General features: G+C 48.0%; 1 long non-coding RNA gene across 2 annotated transcripts; it reads left to right on the top strand.

Moving 5' to 3' along the window:
- The first annotated feature begins 1,153 nt into the window (after nucleotides 1-1,153).
- Nucleotides 1,154-19,405, top strand: LOC116452202. 2 transcript variants are annotated; one of them, XR_004243433.1, is made up of 9 exons: nucleotides 1,154-1,223; nucleotides 1,886-2,052; nucleotides 3,003-3,189; nucleotides 4,693-4,860; nucleotides 8,257-8,350; nucleotides 10,213-10,366; nucleotides 12,395-12,673; nucleotides 13,015-13,242; nucleotides 19,347-19,405. It is a non-coding gene; the product is annotated as an uncharacterized LOC116452202 (long non-coding RNA). The 2 variants fall into 2 exon arrangements; XR_004243434.1 differs by lacking the exon at nucleotides 19,347-19,405 and adding an exon at nucleotides 13,396-15,151.
- The last annotated feature ends 1,741 nt before the right edge of the window (nucleotides 19,406-21,146 follow it).

The raw sequence follows: 21,146 nt of genomic DNA, 5'->3' as shown, positions 1-21,146 counted from the left end.
CGCTCCGCAGCCCAGCGCACCCCTCCTGCTGCTGGATCTATGAGCTGTGTGTGTGTTTTGTAATTAAGCAGTTAATTGCACTGGAGTTCTTGATTAGCTTTGGGGGATGGTAATGCTCTAGCAGGATGAGATGTTGTGTACAGTTCAGAATCATTTACAGAAATTGGAGCTAATTTTGCTGTCTGTGCTTATTACTGCATTAATTTAATTTGGGTTGCTTTTAGCTCATTAACACATCTAATTAATTCGTTGACATCACTATTAAGATGTCTCTTTGAAATTGGCGTCTCCAGATAATCAGGATGGAAGAGGCTGACAGATCAGGCGCGAAGCTGACTGGGAAAATGGGGAAGAAAAAAAAAAAGGACGACTAATGAATTTTCCATCAGAATCGCACGGTTTGTCAGAGTTGGTATCAGGGAGGCAGAGACAGAGCTGGTGAGACAGAGAAAGAGCATGAGAGAGACAGCAGTGGTAAAGAGAGACTTTCTTTCAAAAATACTGTATTTGTTAGGAGAGCAAGCAAGACGTGGGAGAGGACAATAAATATTCTTTAGTGAATCGACATCAAGGCTGAATATTTCTTAGTTAATTTTCCTCTCTCGCTGGTTTTCCATTGCAGCCTTTTGGCTGTTTTCATTTTTTTTCTGCACCATAAATGACTTTGTTCTCCCGGTGCTGGGGGCTTTGATGGCCCAGTTGGGCTGGGGACTGTGGGTTGTCCCTCCTGCCACCACAGGTCCTGCTCTGCCAGGGACAGGGGGAGGCTGCAGGGATGGGAGACCCTCTGTGCCCTGCACTGCGGAGAGTGCAGGGGTCAGGGGATGGATGGACAATTGCAAGCAATTAAATTACAGTGGTTTAATGAGTTTGCACATATCAGCAAAGCCTCCCTGTCTGGCTGTGTGCTGGCCTGGCTGCATTTGTGAAATAAAACAGCTTAGCTTAAGCCTGCCCTCACAGTGTTTGTAGCAGAAGAGAAATGTGGGTTTGGAGGAGTGCTCGTGGCTTGCTGGATTGGGAGGGAAGTCCCAGGAAGACTTTCCCAGGAGCTGCTGGTCCCAGACGTGGGCAGGAGCCCCACGGCAGAGGTGGCTGTGAGGCACCCAGACAGCCCACCTGCCACCCTGCTAAAAACACCCTTTGTGACATTCGCAAGTGACATTGAACTGGGAGCCTGGGACACCACTGGAGCCTGGGAAATCAGCTGCACATGGGCAAATGTGAGTAAATCCAGCGAGAGGAGGCTGGTAGCAAGGAGGCAATTAACACCTTCCCCGGGCAAGAGCTGGTGCCCTTGTCCAGGGCATAAACTCATGGCCCCTTTTTGGGTACAGCTGTGAAGATGGTGAAGGTGCCCTGAAACTGGATGGTGGCAGAGCTCAGGGAATGTCACTGGCAGGGTTGGAGTTAGGTGGGATGCAACAGAGCAGGGAGAGAAGAGCTGACACTGATCTTGCTCCCTGACAAAGGCTGATAAAGATGTGCTTAAAATGACCCAGAAGAGCTGCTTTTCTAGGTCCAGGACATTAATTTGGAGGGTTGAGGTGCAAGGGAAGCATTTGCAGGGCACAGCTGGCTAAAGGCACACGAGGAGGAAGGTGGGCATTGTACAGAGGGCAGAAATAAAACCAGAAAGGAACAGGGGGCTTTGGGGCAAGAGACTTGGGGAGTCCTGGTATTAGAAATATTTATTCAGAGGTGAGGCAACACTTGAGGAGCAGATGGGGAAACACCACACAGGGACCTTTTCCTTTCTCTTTAGCCCCTCTGATGTCCAACTCTGCAAGGCACTGAGCCTGCAGACACATCCCTCAGCACACAGCCAAGCTCTTCAGCCTAATGGGTTTTCACTGTTCTCATGTTATTTCCCTCTTTCCCTCAGATTTGCCCAGAAGAGCCTGGTCAATGTGGTGGAGAGCTGGAAGCCTGAGTGTGGCCATGCTGCCTTAGCAGGAAACTCTCCTCTCCTCCAGCTCCAGACACACTGTCCCAAAACCATGAGGTCCTGGACACAAAGGGAGGAGGAAACAGACACAGATTTGTCCTGAGGTAGACTGTGGTTTTCTCCCACAGATAATCCCCATCCAACTGCAGAATTCACAACCTCTTTCTGTTCCACATTCCTTCTGACAGGTGGGATAGAAACAGCTGAAAAAGCCCCAAACCCACTTCACCCATGATTTCAGCCTTTTTGGGTTCACAAAACCCACAGGTTTTCACAGTGCATGTGCAGACCTCTCCACATAATTACAGTTTGTGCTGACTGACAGCAAACCAGCTTTCCTCGGTTACCTTCCACAACTCCTGATGGTTCCCTCTGGAATCTGTGGGCAAACACATTGAAACCACCAATCCAGTTAACCCAGCACACGCCAGTCAGCGTGCTTGTTTCTGGAAGCATTTTCAGTGGAGTTGGTAACATTATCTGGGCTACAAACATTATGTTTCCTTCCCACCATCTCTGTGGCTCTCCCGAGGGAGGTGCAATGTGGATGGAGGCAATAGAAGGAGCATTTTCACTGGGAATAGCCGTCCTGCAGAAAGACTTTTGAAAAATGGCTTCAAACTAATTGATTTTAAAAGAGAAGAAAATCTCAAGTTGCAGTAGAAAGGCTGTTGTGGAGGGAGAGGATGATTGTAAGGGGTCTGCGCATGGCACCTGATTCCATGGGAGGACCTTGAAGGCTCTGAGGTCAACGTGCTGCCCAGTTTGCTGAACCCAGGCAGAGCAGCCCCGTGCCCCTCACTCCAGGGACAGCCCTGTCCTCATCAGATTCATTGTCTGTGTGCCCTCTCAGGCTGGAAAAGCCAAATGGAGGAAGCAATTTCTGCCTTGCAGCAATTACCATCCTTGCTCAGAGTGAGAGGCTGGGGAATATCACAGGCAGGATGGATGGGCCCCGGGAGAGGAGGCTTCAAGGTCCCTTCAGGCAGGGTCTAGGTGACGGTGAGGGGTTGCAGAGATGAAATCTCCTTCATTTCTTGCTTTGCTTTGCCAGACCTCACTCGGGAGAAGCTGGTGGTATAAGGAAGTGAAGAGGAGCCAAGACCATCCCATTGCAGAGACAAAGGCAGCTGAGCTCTGTGCTGTGCACTTGAGAATGGGTACAGGGAGGCTGTGCCCTTTGACCAGGGATGTCAGCCTAGGAAACACACGCTATGCAGGCATCTACCTGGTTTTCAAAGGTACCAAACCAGACTGGGGCAAATTATAAATCAAGGAGACTGGGTTTAAGAGCCTCTTTTCTGGCAGTCGTGCTTTGCCCCCTCTGCCATCGAGCTGAAACACCCGGGCCAGTGATATCACAGGTGCTGTTATCTGTTCTCCTTCCTAAATGAGAATCAAATCCTCTTTCAGCCCACCCCAAAAGAAAGAAGCCCAGTATCACACTGAAAAGCCACAGGAGTGGCATTGGCTTCCTCGGATTCCTTGTCCAACAGCAGTGCTAAAATGGAGCATGTTTGTAAGTCTCTTCCCTCTGTGATTTGGGAGGGAAAAACCCCACAAGTATCCCCACACTCCCAGTCTGAAAATGAACCTGAGCAGGTCTGGTCTTTCCCCCCTGCATCACAAGGCTCCCTGTGAGCAGCACAGGGTGATTTACTCCAATGCCGAGCTGCAGCTCCCACCTGGGGAGGAGAAGTTTGCTCCAATTCCTATTCAATTTCATTCAAGGGAAGAGAATATTAGAAACTCCACTCTTTAGCACTTCATTAAACACTTTAGTTTAATAGCATCCTCCAGGGAATCCCAATCTGGACCACGTGAGCCAGGAGTAAACAGCTGCATCAATTAACCCCATAATCTCAAGGGTGCTATTAGAAGGTGAGATACCCTTAGAAAGTGCATATGCCTGCAATTAGGCTTAAAATACTTAAGTGTCGATAGCCTTAGTTATTTGTGCTCTCTGCTATTGATCTTGCTTATGTTTTCCCCACTAAACAGTCTTTCTTACTTCATCAATAAATTAAGTGCTGTTTAGATTTATCCACTTTTTCTATTAAGTGATGCAAACTCCTGAGCTCCTGGCCAGGCTCTGTCTGAGAGGAGGGTCTCCAACCCTTTTCACTGGCAGCTCCATCTTGCTTTTGTTTCAGCAGCTGGGGAAAGCAGCAGTGGGAAAAGAAATGCAGGAGCTTTTGGCTTGGGTTGACCATTAACAAAGCTCAGGCAAGGAAAAGGAGGCATTTTGTCTGGGTTTGCTGGGTTTGCTATTTTATGTGTTTGTTAGACCAGATTTGGAGGAGACCTTAGAGAAGGCCATCTTTCCACACTACGAACATAACATAAATGTTTGAGTTTCTGCCACACAGGGATTTGGGGAAGGGACAGTGTCTACAAGACCATGCAGAAGATGCTTTTCCTGGCTTTTCTTCACAGTAAAAAGCTTTGGGAAGGGCTTTAAATCATCTAAAATGGCAACCAACCAGACAGGGAGCCTGTTCTTTTCCCTCATACTTTCCATCAGCTTCATAACTGATTGCAGCCTCTTCCTTCAGATCATTTGGCCCCAAAACAGGTGCATGCATAGAATGTGACTGTGCTGCGTTGCTGGCTGGAAGCTGGGACCACTCTGGGATATTCAGGTGTTCCAGAAAGGTGTGAAACAGCGGAGAGACCTTTCTGCAGAGCGGGTTGAGAAGGGGGCTTGAGGAAGAGGAAAGTTTTATGATTGTTTCTTTTTGTAGCTTGACTGTTTAAGTCCTAATTCTTACTCATCTGGGTGTGGACCAAGGCTGGGGTCCTGCTGCAGGGGAAGTGCTGTGCTGAGGCTTGAGCATACGGAATGAAGCAGCAGCTTTTGCCAAAGGCTGGTGGCATCATGTCCTGAAAATATCTACTGTCCTTTTCATTCTGTAAGTTCTTCAAGTGACTTTTCTCGTTTTCAACATATCCCTTGAAGGCCTGGTGTCTTTCTGTAAGGAAATTGTGACACTCAGGGACATGGTTTATTCATGAAGTTGGAATTGCTGGGTTAACGGTTGGACTCTGTGATTTTTTCCAACCTAAATGATTCTATGATTATTTTCATGGTCAATTTTTTTTCCTTTGGTCATCCTGACTTTTTTGTGCTATGCTTAATGAATGTTGTGCTGTTTCACGAGGAGCATGCCTGAAAAAAGGGAAAACTCAGGGCATTTAAAAGAACAGTCATTCAGATAGTTCACATTGTTTAGTTTGCTGTTCCCTGCCCATCTGGTGTGTACCAGTGCATGCAGAATTTTATTTTTACCCAGGCATTCCTGACTGGAGGGAGGCCGGCAGGCCCTTGTTGTTGCAATTAAACCGTGTGCTACTTTCCATAACTCATTAGCCCTTTAGTTTCTGGATTAATTCAATGTGCAAATAATGTCACAAATTGAATATTAGTAGACTTCTATTGAGGATTAAGAGGCAGTAAAAGCATATCACTGTGTCTTCATTGTGCCTTGCGTGACTGTGGTTTGTCCAGCGTAGCCAGGGGTTTGTTAGCCACCCAATAGCTCACTGCCTCCTCTCCTTAGCTGGTTTGGCAGGTATAGCCCAGGAGTTAGATGAGAAAAACAACAATTGTGCATGTGAATATGGAGGTGTGACAAAGGAATCACTGCACAGTGTCCAAACTCTTTTTTCAAAGGAGAGCTTTTCCTGAGGATGGCCCCAGCTCTTGTAGAGATGCTCCCACATGCCCCCAGCAGCACTTGGTTGATAGCAGCCCATGGTCAGCTAATGGGCTGTGCTTGCTCTGAGTTAGACACTTCACCCGTGCCACGGCATGGATTTGACAATGGATTTACCACCTCCAATTATTTTCAGATGAACAGTTGAGGTGGGATTGCTAAAACCAGCCTGAGCATCCCTATTATTGCTCAGAGACGAAGCAGAAAAAGCAGGGTTTAGAAGGATGCAATGGGGACCCCAGCACTCGCCCCCAAGGCTCTGGTTGTGGGTTTGGGACCCATGGTGGGCAGTGCCAAGCCAACACGAGCCCAAAGCTTTTAACCTCAGATATGTTGATGGTGTCAGTGTGGGCAGGATGGCTCCATGCCATGAGAACTTTCAGGGCACTGTGGAGCAAAATGGGTGCAGCTTTCTTTTAATGCACTGAAGTGGAGGCAAATTTCAATCTAATAATGTAAAGCAGCAATAACCATTATAATTAATTTATATAAAAGACATTATAAAATTACACTTGATGCATTTAAATCCCATCCAGGAGCAGTGCTCGTTTTCCAGTTAAGCTATGGGCTGTGCTAAGGCAGACGGGGAAAGAGGTATTTCAATATGTCTTATAATTTTATATTCTTTCTAATATCTCTCATGCTAATTTCATTATGCAACACAGTCAGCACAGTGATGTAATTATTGAAAAGTAATTTTGCAATAAATGGATTTAAATGTGTTCAAGTCCATTGTAAATTCAATCTCTTGGTAAAGGTGGATTGAACAGGCAGGAAAAAGGGAGCAGGGACGTTGCTGGGTGAAAACTGAGAAGTCCTGAGCATCCCACATCGAGCATCTGCTTACACCAACTAATAACATCCACTTCAGATGGAGACCACTCTCAGAGCCAGCCTCCCTCCCTTGGAGCCCCCAAAGCTGCTCCTTGCAGAGGGCACTTCCAACCTTCATGGTGGGGGAAATTTTGGATCAGTCAAGTCTCCTCCCAGAGCAAGGCACTGCCATTTCTGGATGTCTGTGCTGCTCTCAGCAAAGTGGGTCCTGTGTGGGTGTCTTAGTCTGGATTAAGGGCTCAGTTACTGGGCAGGGACATAAAGATACTCTTCTGCATAAGACATGGGAGATGCGATTTCTATTCCTGGCTCTGTCAGAAACTTCCTGTGCTTCCTGGGCAAGCAGTATATCATCTCTGTGCTTCCATTTCCTCATGTGCACAATAGGGATAAGGAGTGCTTCCCCAGCTCATCGGTGAAATTAATGTAACATATGTAAAGTGCATGTATATCCCCAGATGAAAGGTGCCATTGTAATAATATTCAAATTATTATGGAAAATAGATAAAGCGACCAACCCCTGCTAAATGATCGTCTAGCTTTTCACCAGATTCATGAGATCCGTGTTAAATGTGATAAGAAAACTTCAGATGTCAAGTGGTTTAGAGTCAGGCTCTGCTCATGAAATGGAGCTGGCTGTGCCTTTTAAGTGGAGGATGAGATAGCAAAGAATTTGGGGCTGGGAAAGTTGTTGCCGTGGTTAAGCTGCCCTGGTTTATTGGATACCGCCATTTATCCTGAGGGGAAGGCTGGGGGATGCATGGCCTAATGGCCAAATCAGGACCAGGAACCCTTCTGTGACACCGAAATCAAAGTGATAAAGCAGGGGCTGTTTGGTCTTTCTGACCTCAGTGACTGCATACAAATTTGGGATATCCCAGAAAGGTCACGTGTGGATGGCAGTGACAAAGGGGAGACTGGATGAATTGGCTTAGTAGGAATCCTTCATCCACAAGGATTATATTAGACCTTCACCTAGAAGTAAAGGAAAGAGCTCTGCTGTCACTTGTAGAGCAGTAGCAGATACTGCAGTGGGAGGATGTTCAGGTCTTAGCACCGAGGTGATGATACCTCTCTGATGTCCTTTGTGCATCTCCCCTTCCCCTCAGCATCACTGCAAGGTACGTTTGGGCAGGACCAAGGCTTCCAGATAAGCATCACCCATATTCTTGGCACTAGAGGTGTATGTGAGCAGGACCGGTAGCAGGCAGACATTTGTGTGTTTCGTCTGAACAAATCTACCTCCTGGAGTTCCCTTCCATTGGGAAGGGGATGCTGGCTTGGCCTCCAGAAGAGCCATGCTGGGGATCACTGAAAACCTGAGCTCAGGGGAGATTTGACTCCAAAAGTGCTGTGCTGGTCTCTCCTGGCACCATTGTACAGTTGCCCAGCACCAAATGCTCAATTATAGACAAAATTGAACTTACAATTTGCTTTTGGGCAATGTGTAAATTGGCCCTTCATTGATTATTAATGAAGTGCTAATTGCTCTTTGCAACCAATTTTTATGCAAATGCTATTAGTGCTATTTGCACAGTCCTGCAATTTACAGTTTTACATTTGCAATGGCCTGGTGAAAAGATGTGAAAAGATGACAGCTTGTCCTAAAAGAAAACAAGAAGGGGAGGAGGGAGGCAATTGCAAAACTTGCAAAACTTGGAGTAGCAAAATAACACAATTAGGAATGAGAAAACATAAAAAACCCCAAACCAACAAAACATGAACAAACAAACTCTCTCTCTTTATTGATTGTTACAGATTCAGCGTTGACAGGGGTTGTTCTGAATGTAACAGGATCCCATGGCAGATGTAAACCAGACTCCAGGCATTTGCTGCGTGTTTCACCGAGGAGGTCAGTGTATGAATTTGCCTGTGAAAACATTGATGCGAGGCTGCCAGCATTACCCATTCAAGAGCCGGGTGCTTTTCTTGGTGACAAATGACGTGGTGTTAGTTTGCGAATCGAGTGTGGGCAGCTGCTGAGCTGTTTTGCCACGGAGCTCCTCTCCGCGGTAACACCTCTCCCTGCGTGGGGCCGGGAGCTGAGCACTCCCCATTGTCTGCCCAGGCTGCTGGGAACCCACAGAGCTCCTGCCCTGCTCACACTGGCTGTCTTTAGACTCCCCTTTACTTCTGCATCAGAGCAACACCTTGTAGACTCTGCAAGGAGTTATGTTTTGGCTGGGTCCTACAAAATGGGAGTGTTGTAGGTCTCACTTTGCTCGTGGGCAGTGAGGGTTTCCAGTAAGGACTTGTTGGCAGCTCCAGTTTCCTTAGAGGCTCTTGGTGTTCCTCTCTTCTCTGAGGCTTCACAGGAAGCCTGTGGTGGAGTACAAAATCAGATTCATCTCCAAGCTGTTCCCTGATTGATTCACCTATATCAGACAAACTTCACAGTGAGCTTCATTGCAGGCGTTTGGGGCAGCAGAGCGGCCTCATCTGCTGCTGGGGGATGGATGTTGCTGGTGGCACAGGGTTTGCTGAGTCCCTAACAGACATGGGTTTTAGTTTGGGTAGGGGCAGGCAGTCATCATTAGGACCCAGAGGAGGAGAAAGCAAGTGAATCACTGCCCAAGTGTGTTACCCCCATTCAGATGTCATTAAGGGCATAGAATCATAGAATGGTTTGGATTGGAAGGTACTTTAAATATCATCTTGTTTCAACCCTTCTGCCATGGGCAGGGGCACCTTTCACTATCCCTGGTTGCTCCAAGCTCCATCCAACTTCACACTGAACACTTCCAGGGATGGGGCAGCCACAGCTTCTTTGGGCAACGTGTGCCAGGGCCTCTCCACCCTCACAGGGAAGAATTTATTCCCCATATGTAATCTAAACCCGTCAGTGTGAACCCATTCCTCCTTGTCTTGTCACTCCCTTCCCTTGTCCGAAGCCCATCTGTGGCTCTCCTGCAGACCCCCTCTGGGTGCTGGGGGCAGCAGCAGTTGGTCCATACCCGGGTTCACGGCAGAGCATCTGATGCAAGCCAAGGTCTCTCTGCTGCCGCATTGCCACGAGCAGCTGCCCGTCGCAGGGCTTTGCCGTGGTTCTACCCAGAACCACTCCCTTTTTGCTCCCTTTCCTCGGGCAGCAGCGCAGGAATTCTGCTGCAGCCGCAGGGATCGCTGCCGGCTGCCTCGCTCTTGCCGGCAGCACAGGAGATTTCCCCGGCTTTGACTGCCGCACGCGTTGTTTCCCGGTGGGATGCTCCTGGCGTGGCTGCTGGTGGTGCAGGGACCCGGGGTGCTGGGGATGCTGCGGGTACGGAGGACAGCTGGAGCCAGCAGCTGCTCCCCGTGGAGCACCGTGCTGTGAGGCCTCGCACAGACACAGCGTGGCACTCTTTTCCACAGCACCGTGCCTGCTGCCCGTGGGAGCCTGCCCCCACACCAGATCCCGTTCCTGACCTCGCCAGCAGCCTCAGGGGCCCCGGTGCTTTCTCAGCCCTACTCGCCCCTTGCACACCCTGCTCCGGTCCCCCTGTGCACCCTGCTCTGGCCACTCTGGCCACCGTCCCTCCAGCCTGAGGCTGGGCATCACAGAGACCTGCAGCCACCTGAGCCACTGCAGGGCTCAGCCCCAGGACTGTGTTCAGGGGATGCTTTACAGCTGCTCAGAGCCTAACAAGTGTGCCTGTGTATCATGAATGTTTTGTGGAAAGACCAGCTGGAAAATAGTTTAGAGGGGAGTAGAAACTTTGTTTTCAATCCTGGCAGAACAGTTTGGATGAGACTTGGAGTTACTGTTGGTTTCCCTTGGTTTTGGAGGATATAATCTGCTTTTTCACGGTGGATGTCCTAGTCTGAGTGAGGATCCAGATGTGACAGCTGAGGCTCCAGAAGATGGGAATGCAACCAAACTAATCCAGAGGTAAGAGACACCCAGCCGCCTTCCCCCAGAAAATCCCTGTTTGATGCCTGGGTTAAAATATGCATTGTGCCCAGGAAAGAGCTTTTTCAGCCTAGAAAAACCCAAGGAGCTGAACTTGGCCTTGACCCGAGATGGCTGGTGACACTGGACAGGTCTCCTGGTACTTTCAGGTGTGTGCAACAACACTCACAGCCCGCCGGGAGCAATGCCCCAGGGGCAAACAGCCTGCAGGCAGCCCAGCAGGCACCCCAAAAGACAGGGACCAGTACCACTCTCCCCATCCAGGAGAAAGAGGACTGCAGCTTCAATTTAAATAATTGTTGCCAGGCTTTCAGCAGTGACTCATTGGTCTCTGAGACAGGATCCCTTGTTAGCAGGGCACTATCTGGGGACACCCCCTGCCCCGTGTTGCCAAGGCACCTTGACCAGAGGGACTCTCTGCGCCTCCTTCTGCTCCTCCCTCTCGCCTTTTGTTTTCCAAAGCAGCCCTGGCTCAGCAGAGCATCTCAGCTCTGTGGGCACAGACACATGCACAAGGCTGACTGCACCCCAAAAGAACTCTGCTCTGCCATGGACCCTCGGGTCTTTGCTCTTTGTTTAGGCAGAGATGGGGGAGATACTATTTTGCTGGACCACTGAGCATCTTGTGGGCCAGTCCATTCAGCTTTGTGACCAGGATGCCATCTGCACCTGGGGTCCCAGCTTGGCAGATCAGTGTTGGGCTTCTCTAGGCCAGGTGGGCACCTTGAGGAAGGGCACACATGGGATAGTGAGATAGGAAGAGAATAAACTTGTTTAAGCTGTTTTAACTTTCAGATTCCCTCCAGGATTAAATCATGCTTTCCTTTTCAGCATTTTCTTCTGTTTTCTTTCCAACATCTGGTTTGGAAGGCTGTTCTACCGATGAAATAGGAACAAAGTTGTGTTTTCCCTCACTCCTTGGCAGTGACTGCCTGCCATCAGCAGTGGCAGTGTGGGCTGGGCTTGTTCAGCTCATCCTTAGTCTCCAGGCAGCACAGGGAGGTTCAGAAGATGGAGGAGGAAACCTCTTCTTCCATATGAGAACACTTCTCTGCAGGATTTTCTTGTCCATAAAAAAGTCCCTGCTCCACACGGCAAATAAAACCCAAGAAGAAATCTTGGACCTTATTTTTTGTGACCAGCGCCCTGGCAGGACCTCATTTCAAATCCCCCAAATTTGAGGAATATGTATTTTAAATACGATGCTATGAAAAAAATGTAGTAAATATTTAATTTTATTTTTATTAAATACTAAATTGATGATGGCTGACACTTTATTAAAGTGTCAGAGTGAGTGTTTCTACATTCTAATTACTTATTCTAACAAGGAGGCAGCCTCGTCAGGAGCTGTGCATGCTGGCGTGTGCAGGCGAGGGGCGCTCCTGGTAACTAACACCTATTAAACTATCATTTGCACCTAGAGGCATCTCATTAATATCTCAACTGGTGAGACTGCACTGCCAGTGCCTACCTGACCCAGGGTGTTGACAGGAGAAATGGCTCCGGGAGGCCTTTCCTCGCTCCAGGCTTTCCTGTACAAATAATTCCTATAAAATTAATAAGGACTATTCCACTTAATTGAATTTCTGATAAACGAAGATTCTTCCAGGCGCCTGTTAAAAGCATCCAAGAGATGCAGGAAGGGTGCTGCCCCTCATTCTGGGGCCAGCTTTGTTCCTTCCCTCTCTCCCATTCTTGCTTCCTTTGTCTCTCCAAGCCTCTTCCACCCCATTCATCTCTCCTGCTGCTTCCTCCTTGTCACTCTATTCCTTCCTTTCTTGATCATGTCTTCTCTTTTCTGCAGCAGTTTCCTTTCTGATCTCCCACTTGACTACCTTCCACTTCCCTGGCTCTGTCTGGATCCACCTTTATGGCTACCCTTCTCACAGACTCATTTTCCTTCTGGAGCCTTCCTCTTGTTTCCTCTCTTCTCCTTCCATCTTTATTTCCCTTTCATCCATCTTCCATCTGGCTCTTCATCTCAGCAATATGACCCATTTCTCTCAGGTTTCCTTCCAGGCCCTGAAAAGGTTTTCTCAGAGGAATCTCCTCACTGACATGAGCTCTCTGTTGGATGAGGTTGTGGAATTTCATCTTCAGAGCCATCCAGTTATCAAGAAGATATGTCCTGCCCCAAAGTGAAGTTTGTCCCCTTCAAAAACTGATGGAACGTGCATTCATCCCACCTTCCCCATGGATGGAGACATACCTGTGTGTGGAGATGGGATTGTCCTCAAGCCAGAGTTTATATGACCATCACTTGGATGCCAAATCATTACAAGAGAGGTAATGGGCCTCTAGGAGGGACACATTGGAGTTTCAGGGCTTTTTGTTGCCTTGTCGCTCTTATCTTGTGCAGCTGCATTACTGGCATTTGGGTTTGGTCACCAGCTGTTGAGGTTGGCTTTTGTCATTCCTTTAATAAATATAAAAATAACCACTAAAAGATTATATTGTATTTTTATTCTATTCCCATTAGAAAAACAAACTAGAAACTAGACTTAGTATTACAAACACCAACTCGAGATTCAAAGCAAGTAACTTAAAAATAAATAAATACATAATGTAAAAAATATCATTAAATAACACATGAATAACAAGTAATAGGATTTTAATCTTCTTGCTAGGAGAGGCTACTTCTTCAGCACTAAAGGTGACTCACAAGCAGCATAATTCTGGGAAAGTTAAAAGTGGTAATTCGACAAGACTCAAGGATTGTGTGGGACTCAAAGGGATAAAACAGCCTTGCAGGGGCTCTCCTTCCTCTGTCTCCTAGTGATGAACAAAACTGGAAAGCCAGAACAGTTCAGAGCTGCTGAAAAATAAAAGATGATCACGTCTTCATGAACACCCAGGTAGGATGGAAATCTCTGCCCCGTGAGGGCGTGATGCTGAAAGCTGAACAGAGTTCAAAAGGAGGTTCAGCTTTTTTATGGATAGCTATATCTAGACTTGCATGAAGAAATTACTATTATTATTATTGTTATTATTGTTATTATTGTTACTAGTGGTGGTGGTGGTCTGGAGAGCATCTCTGCGTGCCTGTACCAGGACTCCGTGAACCAGCGAAGTTCATTACTCTCTAAACAGGGTTTCTTCCACCAACTTCTGCTGCCTCCAGTGGCGGAGCTGAGACGAACCCTGAGACCTCTGGGGCACCTGGAAATGGGACTGTTGTAATCAGAACTTGCACTCCAGTTTCGTGTTTCTGTTCACATACTTCTGTGGAGACATCCAGAATAGAGATGAAGATGAGAAAGGAAGAGGATAAGTCAGGGAAGGAAAAGATTGGGTTTATGGTGGTCATGGGAAAGCCAGAAGGGAGGAAGGAGAATATCTGAAAGAAAGGAGAAACAGGTGGAGAAGGAAAAGAATTAATTTCGACAGGCAGTAGGAGGATGACAGGGGCCAATTCCACCAGACGAGAACCTCCCACTGAAACCCGAAAGTATTTACTTGGGGCAACTCTTTTACAATGTATCAAACAAAGCAGAAAAGTTGATTCTTTTGATTAGAGTAACTTGGCGTTTGGTACTGGGCCAGTGGGTGAGCTAAGAAAGCTGAAACAGGCAAACAGGAGCTGGGGAGAAGGGTGCAGGAAATAAAAATTTTATGTAAGCAAAGAGTGTAGAGAGCACTTGGAGGGACTGATCAAACTATGTGTGTAGGATGGGTTAATGTCTTAATCTGAAGGAGGTGACAACCCAAAGTAGTGAAGGCTTGAAGAGGAGGTAGCTAACGCTGTGTTTGCTGTGCAGAGAGGACGGGCAGACATGGCAGGGGCTGTGCTGCCTTCCCCGCCTCACAGCTGGCCATTGCTATGGGTGTAATTTAAGGCAGAACTTGGCCTTTGTTACATATTTCACTTACTCCCTTGATTTTAATTGACTCTGTTATGGGCATTTCAAGAGTTTCATGAGCCTGTGGTGCCTGGTTTCCCAGGTCAGAGGGAGGGGAGCGCTGTTCCTCTGCCAGAGGGGAAGGGAGTGCTGTGCAGAAGCTTTGGGATGGAGAGAGGGCTGTGAGTCGGTGTTGAACATGGGTGCCCCTTGTAATATTTCTATAGTGGCTTTGCCTCTTTTTCCCTCCACCATCCCTCTTTCCTCTCCCTGCTTAGAGAGTCTATTTGTTTATACTCATGGCTTTTGCAGGAGCACATTTAGTTCTGACACCATCTCAGCCAGGAGGCCAGTGGGGGATTCCATGTGTCCCTTGGCCAGAGGGCTGGGTTTGGGGTGGCTCAGGGTGCTGGGTCTCCCTGTCCCCATCGTGCAGGCGGGGTCCCCAGGGCTGGCACACGTGGTTTGGGCAGCAGCAGCACTGCAGCAGGGCAGGAGAGGGTGAAGGACAGAGGTGCCATGCCCCAGGGGTGGGCAGCCAGGTGTGTGCCCCACCCGTTCCGTGGCAGTGGATGGGGCAGGCTGCTCGGAGGTACAGCTGCCCGGCCTCAGATCAGTGTTTATTTTCCAGGCTGAAAGGAAGCTTGTGATCCCAAAGCCCTCTGTGTTTAGCCAGACCTCTCATTCACTTGCAGAGGAAACCCATGTCAGCCGCTCCCCTTTGTCTCCCCTGAGCTATTGCTTTGAATCTGAAAGGATTGGGTGCAGATTTCAAGGGATGTTCAGACAAAGGCTGTTTGAACAGCACTTGTGTAAATAATCCATGAAAAACTCTTTGAATAACGTCAATGAAATTTTCTCTGAATTTGCTATTCTTTTTCTCCAGCGGCAGAAAGAAGTGGAAGTCAGGAACGGGAGGAGAGTCGGAGGAAGGGAGGGAGAGGGGGAGGAAAGGGGTGGGAGAAGCACTGACACTTTTTTCTCTCTCTGCCAACTTCTCTCAATGCCAAGAAGTAGCCTGGCTTAGAAAAAAAAAAAAAAAACCAAAAAACAAACCTCTTTGTTATTTTCACAGCTTTAAGAATAATCCCATACGGGACCTCCGTGTCCTCAAACTTCTCCGTACATTAAATGTAAGGGGACACCCTCGCATTTCGCACAGCAAGGGTAATGTCGAGCCAGTTAATTATTAGCCGTGTGGTTTAATGTTCACTTGCTGTACATATGTACGAAACAATTCCCCTTCAGCATGTCGTTTAGTTTGCATTAAAATGGAGATAATTGTTTCGATGCCAAATGTTCCCGTCCCGCCTCCCCCATCCCTCTTCATACAGTTTATACAAATTACAGCCTCAAACAAGAGGGACAAAAAGTCTTTGATTTGATTCCTTTTGAAGATATCCAGATTGAATCCTGTGCTGTGCTTGGGGACACCTCAGCCCGGGCTGGCCGAGGAGGGGGACAGGGGGGAACTCCGGTGTCTCCCCTGGAGCGACACGGGATGGGTGCGGGAGGCTGCGCCCGCACTGGGAAGGGGCTGCGGGGCTCTCGGCTTCTTCGGGAGCCGGTTCAGTGGATGTCCAGGAGATGGAGCAGTGCTTCTGTGGCCTCTGCCGCCGGTGCCCCTAACGAGCCAGTCTGTCTGAACTCGGAATGAATTTTGTTCCCTTTTCATCACTCCCTGATGTCCAGCTGCTCCTGTCAACACCTTCTTATAGCATGTAATTCATCGCTCAGAGTGACAGCTGGGGCCGTGGGGCTGGGACCAGCTCCTCCTGCCATCGGCTGCACCCAGAGAGAGTCCCTGGCCAGAGCAGGGGCTTCCCTCGCCCCCTCCCCGCACCTGGGGCTCACAACTCTCCAAAGGATTCCCCAGACAAACCCAGCGGCAGCTCGGCTCGCCCTGTCCCCCTCCTGCTCTCACTGGGGAACCTCTGCTGGGGGTTTTGTGGGGAGCATCTCCCTTCCAGACCCAGTCCCCAGGAGGTGCTGCGGGGCTGGGGGAGGCTGGTGAGAAGGGAACAAGGCACTGCTGCCAGGAGGGAGGATGGCCGTGGCTATGCCGGCAGCTCCTGCAGGATGCAACACCACCTGAGCAGCGACCACCCAGTCCTTTTATTCCTGACGTTTGGTTTATTTTGACTGCAGGTCAAAGCAGGAGCAACCTTGTCCCCAGATTTATGGGTTTGCACCCAAATAATGAATAGTGACTGTCACCCCTTGCATCCCCAAGGCACATCTAACAGGGAGATGCTTTGCTAATGCCACCGTGCACAAAAATGTGCAGCTTCCTTTTGTACCAATCCCCAACCCAAATGCCCTCTTCCCTTCAGTCTATCCATCAGTTTCTAATAATTATTCTTTAACTCAGCACTTCTGCCTTCAATTCTTCCCCCATACCTTCCTGCTTTCCCATAATTTATTCTATATTTCACCCATTTCTTGTCCTCATTTATAATTCTTCTTTATTTTATTACTTTGCATAATTTCCTTTTAGGATTTGTCATAAAATAAATTCTGCCACCTCTGTCTTCTCATTTCTGCTCTCAAGTGTCAGTGAGTTCTCTCCTGAAGCCGTTTCCAATGACTCCCAAACCCCTGTGCTGGAGCTGCCCCAATCTTGGAGGATGTGGGAGGTCTTTCCAAATGAATCAGAGCCCTGAGTGACATCTGGAAAGAAGACCCTGTGTGTAAATCCAGGGAGAATCTCCAGCCAGGTTCTTTTCCTGTGGTGAAATGCTGACATGGGCAGAATCATCATCTCACGATTGACCAAATCTGAGCTAAAAATACTGATGACTGAGAGAATGAGGAAGCTGAAGAGAAAAACCACTGACATGTTGATGTCCAATCTGTCCTGGAAGGCAGCAAAGCACATAGGGAAACTGAGGCACAGAGCTCTAATCCACATCCTTCAGTGCATGAGATGCTTGGCTCTCTTTGAATCCCAAAGACAGAGACATCTGACATTTTTGAGAGTTTGTGTCTGATTCACCTGTTCAAGGTCACACAGGATACTTGTAGGATAGTGATAAAGAAAACAGAATGCAAATTTTCTGTGCTTCATCTCAGAATCTGAATCTTTTAGCTCAAATGTGGCCCAGCATGAGGAAGAGCAGAGGATTTGGATGAGCTGCTCTACATTTCAGTGTGCTCCATCTCCATGAAAAATAGAAACTATTCATGTGTAGTTGGAGTCCAAATGCTGTTGTCTACTGGAGAAGAAGGTGGACCAACCACATCCACTGAGCAGCTCCAGAGCTACGAATTCCCAGTTACCTCCACAGAGTGGAAATTTGGAATTTGCTCAACAACTTCTATGCAGGGTGAAGGATTTGGGTAAACTATGGGAATACTGATTGATGAATGGTCCTTGCTGCCCAGATACAGGGAGATGCCAGAACAATAGCTTGTGATGAGGCTCTCTTGCCCTTGGAAATTCCTTTTCAAGAGGTGAGCACCCAGGAAGGACCATTTCTATGAAAGGCAGTAGAGCCTTAATGCACACATGAGATCTGCAAGGGGAGGAGGTTGCATTCAACAGAGGTAAGAAACAATCAACCCCCAACCCTGGTAATGTGGGCCCCTCCTCGAAAGCTCCTTTTTCCCTGCAGATACAAAGAGCTCCCTTCCCAGCACAGTCTTGCAACAAAGTTCAGGGCCATTCCTGGAGGTGGCAATGCAGGAATCTGTGGTTCACTTCATTTTCTAGAGGGTCCTGATAAGAGATTATCGAAACAAATGAAAGGACTTGCTCTGTGCCCAAAATCTGTAGCAGTTCCTCCACTGCAGGCATCCTACCTGCCTTGAAAACTCCCAAGTTGTGGCATCATGCGCTAAGGTTCATGAACCCTTTTGAAGGCTCTTTTTGAATGAGCCCAGACCCAAAGATGGCTTTGTGTGCGAGAACCACGTGGTGTCATTTGCCGTCCCCTTGATTTTTAAGATTCTTGGATCTGAAGCTCAAAGTAAAACACACGAGAACAAAACCTCAGAGGAACAAGATAAAAAACATCCTCCTGGTTCTCTGTGCTGGATGAAAACCTCCAGCTTCATCTTCCTAACGCGTTTTGTTTTGTTTGGGGTTTTTTTTTCCCCTAGTATGGAGAAATCCCTGTGTCGTTTGGGTTTGCGAGAAGGATTTTCCCTTCATGCGCTGCCACAACCACTGAGATCAGCTGAGGCACTCGAGTGAACGGATCCTGGATGTAATTGTCTGAGGGCTGGTGCCAGGTTTTTCAGAGGAGGGACCGACTGGCTGTGTTTCAGTTCCACCTCTGCCTTGACAGAGCCTGTCTCCTTTAATCATTAGAGTTCAGTGCACGGCTCTCGCCTGGCACAAGTTGGAATCTCATTTGTTTTGGAGGGAGATTGCTTCTTTTGTTAGTTTAGGTCTTTTGGTTCCAGTTGTGTAAACTGGGACAAGCTGATCCCATTGGCTCTGAGGAGCTGACAGCCAGGGGAAGACTGGTCTGCCATTCAGTTTTGGGGTTTGGTTTTAAATCTTTAATATGTTCTGGTTTCTGTAATGAGGCACGTTGTACGAACCACGAGCTGTATGAGTGTGTGTTTTTCCCAAACTCAGGGCAGTCAACACAAATTTGGCACCATAAACTGAGTTTCCTGAGCAAATTGAGTTCTGAATTTATTCAAATGGAAGTGAATGTTGCATTATTACAGCCTTGAAAAACTCTAGTTAATTTATGGTAGTATAAAATCCATTTTTTTAATGACAGTGACACTGCCAAAATCTTTGCAGATGCAGAAACAGCTTCACAGGAGAATTTCAATCTAACATCAACAGGAGATTTGGAAGATGAATTGTGCAAGGATCTCCTTCCTCCAAAGATGCTGCTTTGTTTTGCTTTTTAGCATTTGGTTTGCCTCTAATATTGTCTGGTTTATGATGTTTTAATTATTGCTGTTTATTTATTATAATCATATTTTAATTGTTTGTGTAGTGCCTTGAGTGCCTTGGCAGGGGGGCGTGTTATAAATTAAATTATTATTAAAATGTTATTATTATGTGTACCTACTCCAAACTAAGCTAGAGCAGGGAACACACTCAACTGCCTGGAATTAATTTCTCCCTTCTCTTTTCCTTTGTCTCTACTCTGCAGCATAGTTCAAAGGGTTGGAGACAGAAAAGGATCTTCCACTGACTTCTCCTGGGGCAAGGCAAGTGAGGGGAGCTTTGCTCTGGGCTCCCTTGGGAACCCTGTGCTGGCTCCCTTGGGTCCCAGAGATGAAATTAGGGGAAAAGTGTGCTCTGTGAGTAAGGCAGAGGTTGGAGTTATTTTTTAAGGGGGCTGGTTGATGTTCACTGCAGTACAACTGCATTTCCCTGTTCTTCAACTAAAAGGGAGAGTGTCACGTGTGCTTGTGGTGTGCTTGGAGGGCTTGGCCCTGTCTGAATCCCACTTTCCATCTCCTGACCTTTCTGGTTTGCTGCAGACATCACTGTGGGTCCCAGCAGGGTCCCTGGCAGCCCAGAGAAACCCCACCTGGGGAGCCCACAGCTCTTGAAATCACAGCCAAGGTTTCAGCCTCTGGCCCCACTCCTGGTGCACGGGGTTGATGCTGTGGCTCCTCCACTTCTGCTTTGGCCTCTTCGGAGTTCCCATGGGCTGTGAGGCAGAGACCAGTGCCCATCTCAAGACCAAAACACCCTCACCCCCAGCTCACCCCAAGACCAAATAGGACGACTAGGAAAAACCTGAAGAAGAGACACATTCTCTTAATTTCGTTTTCACTTATCTCCCCCCAGGTTTTCTCAGACCCCTCTGTCCCAACACAGGCTGGCTGTTGGTGTTGCAGCATGAGCACAGCTAACCCTCCCCTGGAACAACCACGTCCTGTGGGATTGGGATGCAGTTTGAAGGTCACTAGGCCCTCAGACCAACAGATGTCATCACGACTCTTTGCCCAGCATGGAAGAGGATTTCCCCCCCTCCTTCAGACCTCCTCATCACTTGTTCAGAGCTTCAGGTATGAATTATTTGGGTTCTCTGTGGATAATCATCTGCTGCAGGGATGCTGGAGGTACTCGGGTGCTATGGTGGTGGGAGCCCCACAAGTACCACTGATGGATTAGTGATAACATGAAGGGTTTTCTTACATTAGCCATCAGTTTGCTAATGAATGTTAAGAGAGAGTTGTCATAAGAGCATCTCTGCACTTTGGCGCTGGTGGCAAACTTCACACCTTCAGCTCTCCTAATAAGACAGTATTTCATCCTGCTCAAATGCTTATTATAGCTGGCCTGATAGGTACTGTAAGATCTCATTATTTATCTATATGCTTTATTTTGGATAGATAATAGAAAAAAATTGTCTAGAAGGGCAGCAATTTATTCCTACCATTTAGGAACAAAACTGTGATTTTAACTTATTCCAGTCTGTGGACTCCTGAATGGAGGTTTCCAGTGGAAGTACAGATCTCTTTGTTTTGTGGCCTGTTGAGGACCTCAGTTCACAACCTCGGGCTAGACTGGAGGCCACGAGGACAGGAGAGGGAATTGGGTTTGGTGTTTCTGTAGGATTCCCAATGCCTCAATAAGCCCACAGGGTTTCACTAACTGCTGCCCCATGGTGGAACCAGAGAGGGTCAGCAAAAATAGCTGTTCCTGCAGACACTTGGTGTCAGCCTGAAGAGAAGCCATCTTTTCTGTCTCCTCTGTTCCTTCTGTTTAACCAGAGCCACATGCCAGGCACCTTCTCCTTCCCCGAGATGCATCCATTTATCGCTCCTGCTTTGGACACTGCAGTTCATCCTCTGCTTTTCCCACCCCTCTCTGGCACATCCCCAGGGATCTCCAGATGGGGCTCAGCTGCTGCCCTTCTCCATATGCACAGCCTCTTCCTCAGGCCCTTTCTGCCTGGCTGTGATGGGAAGGGAGCTGCAATTCCCTGTGCTGCCCC

Source organism: Corvus moneduloides, chromosome 16 (genome assembly GCF_009650955.1).
Source record: "Corvus moneduloides isolate bCorMon1 chromosome 16, bCorMon1.pri, whole genome shotgun sequence".
Taxonomy (NCBI): Eukaryota; Metazoa; Chordata; class Aves; order Passeriformes; family Corvidae; genus Corvus; species Corvus moneduloides.
The sequence above is the reverse complement of the archived record's forward strand: the minus strand, read 5'-3'. Positions and strand labels throughout refer to the sequence as shown.